The sequence below is a fragment of the Cebus imitator genome, unplaced genomic scaffold, assembly GCF_001604975.1.
Source record: "Cebus imitator isolate Cc_AM_T3 unplaced genomic scaffold, Cebus_imitator-1.0 Scaffold188, whole genome shotgun sequence".
Lineage (NCBI taxonomy): Eukaryota > Metazoa > Chordata > Mammalia > Primates > Cebidae > Cebus > Cebus imitator.
The window spans coordinates 4354884-4357786 of record NW_016107503.1 but is presented as its reverse complement, the minus strand read 5'-3'; the positions used below and the strand labels follow the sequence as shown (position 1 = coordinate 4357786).

General features: G+C 40.9%; 1 long non-coding RNA gene across 1 annotated transcript in view; it reads left to right on the top strand.

Annotated features, from left to right (window-relative positions):
- Window positions 1-1660, top strand: part of LOC108316412 — a 3997-nt gene extending 2337 nt beyond the window's left edge. Inside the window, exons 2-3 of the long non-coding RNA XR_001830324.2 lie at window positions 456-594; window positions 1218-1660. This is a non-coding gene — a long non-coding RNA (uncharacterized LOC108316412). The remainder of the gene's footprint in view (window positions 1-455; window positions 595-1217) is intronic.
- The last annotated feature ends 1243 nt before the right edge of the window (window positions 1661-2903 follow it).

The window sequence follows — 2903 nt, the reverse complement described above, 5'->3', positions numbered from 1 at the left end:
AAAAAAAAAAAAAAAAGAAATTCAGTTTTCCCAGTTTGTTCTATGTATATTGTTTACGGTGATTATTATTATTATTTTGAGACAGTCTCTGTTACCAAGCTGGAGTGCAGTGGCACTATCTGGGCTCATTGCAACCTCCACCTTCAGGGTTCAAGCGATTCTCATGACTCAGCCTCCCAAGTAGCTGAGATTACAGGCACAGGCCACCATGCTTGTATTTTTTGTATTTTTGTATTTTTAATAGAGACTGGGTTTCACCTTGTTGGCCAGGCTGGTTTCAAACTCCTGGACTCAGGTAATTGCCCACCTCAGCCTCCCAAAGTGCTAGGATTTCAGGCCTGAGCCACTGACCTTAACCTATTTATGGTTATTCTTTGAAAATTTTAAAAATTTTTATGTAATTGAATTTATCAGTATTTTCTTTGATGATTTCTGGGTTTCTTTCTTTTTTTGAGACAGAGTCTCATTCTGTCACCTAGGCTGGAGTGCAGTGGCATGATCTCAGCTCACTGTAACCTCTGCCTCCCAGTTTCAAGAGATTCTTGTACCTCAGCCTGAGTAGCTGGGATTACAGGCGTGCACCACCACACCTGGGTAATTTTGTATTTTTAGTAGACTCAGAGTTTTGCCATGTTGGTCAGACTGGTCTCAAACTCTTGGCCTCAAGTGATCCACCCACCTTGGCCTCCCAAAGTGCTGGGATTATAGGCATGAACCACTGCACCTGGCCAACTTCTGTGTTTCATATAACTTCTAGAAAAGTCTCCAAATACTTAAGATTATTCTCAAAGCTCCTATGTTTTTAAAAATTACTTCGATAGTGTCTTTTTGGATATGTAAATATTTGATTCACCTGGAATTTATTTTGGTGTAAAGGTGTGAGACAGAGATCCAACTTTGTTTTGTATTATTCAAATCCTTCTTATTGAATAACCCACATTTTCTCTCTTGTTTTTGAATGCTATCTTTATAATACCACATTGCCATATGTATTTGGGTCTATTTCTAGATTTTTCATTTCATTCCATTGATCTATTCATTTAAAATTTTTTTTTTTTTTTTTTTTTTTTTGAGACGGAGTTTCGCTCTTGTTACCCAGGCTGGAGTGCAATGGCGCGATCTCGGCTCACCGCAACCTCCGCCTCCTGGGTTCAGGCAATTCTCCTGCCTCAGCCTCCTGAGCAGCTGGGACTACAGGCACGTGCCACCATGCCCAGCTAATGTTTTGTATTTTTAGTAGAGACGGGGTTTCACCATGTTGACCAGGATGGTCTCGATCTCTTGACCTCGTGATCCACCCGCCTCGGCCTCCCAAAGTGCTGGGATTACAGGCTTGAGCCACCGCGCCCGGCCTAAAATTTTTTAAAAGTTATATATATTATGGTTTTTTACCAAAATTTAAAAAATTAATGTACAATCTACATGCAGAAAAATGCACAAATGACAAGTGTGTATCTTGAGAGCTTGAATTTTCACAAATGGAATGCATTTGTGTAACCAGCAGGAGATCAAGAAACAGAATATTACTAGTGCCCTAGAAGCCACCTGTGTGTCCCCTTGCACTGCTCTTCTCAAGGACAACCACTCTCCTTACTCCTGATACCAGAAACAAATTTTGCCTGTTCTTGCTTTTTATATAAAGAGAATCACAGAGTATGTACTCTTTTGTGTCTGGCTTCCTTTGTTCAAATTATTTCTGTGAGATTCGGCCATATTGTGGATAGTTTTAGTCCCTTCCTTCTGACTACTGTGTACTATAATATTGTGGGGCTATATTGACCCATAACTTATGTTTCTATTCTGTTGTTATTTTGACTGGAATCACATATTCTTGGATTATCTAAACTAGAATGTATGATATAGACTCTGCCTACACACTTAAGTCATTGGTGCCCATCAGTAGAATTTTAGTTTTCATCATGTAGAATTTACATATTTCTTGTTAAAGTTATTCCTAGGTATTTGAGTGCCTTGATTGCTATAGCTATTTTTTACTTTTAAAAAGGCAAAATGGTAGTTCAAATTCAGGGTAAAATGTGTCCAGTGTTGCCATAACACAGACCTACTTTATGGGTCTATCTTCCTGCTTCAGTGAAGGCGGGATGGGCAAAAAGGAGGAAATGAAGTCCAAAAAGGGGGTTACAATTTATAGTTAAACCACAAGAGGAATTGTTTATTTCTTTTTTAAGACAGAGTCTTACTCTGTTGCCAGGCTGGAGGCAATGGCATGATCTCTACTCACTGCAACCTCCACCTCCCAGGTTCAAGCGATCCTCTTGCCTCAGCCTCCCAAGTAGCTGACACTACAGACATGCACCACCATGCCTGGCTAATTTTTGTTTTTTTAGTAGAGATGGGGTTTCATGTTGCCCAGGCTGGTCTCCAGCTCCTGGGCTCAAGGCATCTGGGATTACAGGAGTGAGCCAATGCACCCAGCAGTGAAAAACCAAGTAGCATCCTTTTCCTGGAATTCTTTTTTTTTTTTATGGAGTCTCACTCTACCATCCAGGCTGGAGTGCAGTGGCATGATCTCTGCAACCTCTGCCTCCCGGGTTCAAGCAGTTCTCCTGCCTCAGCCTCCTGAGTATCTGGGATTATAGGCACACACCACCACACCCAGCTAATTTTTGTATTTTTAGTAGAGACAAGGTCTCACCATGTTGCTCAGGCTGATCTCAAACGCCTGACCTCAGGTGATCCACCAGCCTCACCCTCCCAAAGTGCTGAGATTACAGGTGTGAGCCACCATAATCTTATTTTAAAATAAGATTGATTTTATCTTATCTAAAAATAAGATTGACTTCTAACTTGTTGGGGAGCAGAAGGAATAAATTCAAGTGAGCTTACCCCTCACCCTCAAGTCACTGTACATTTGGGATTTATCATCTCATTTCTCCTCTCAG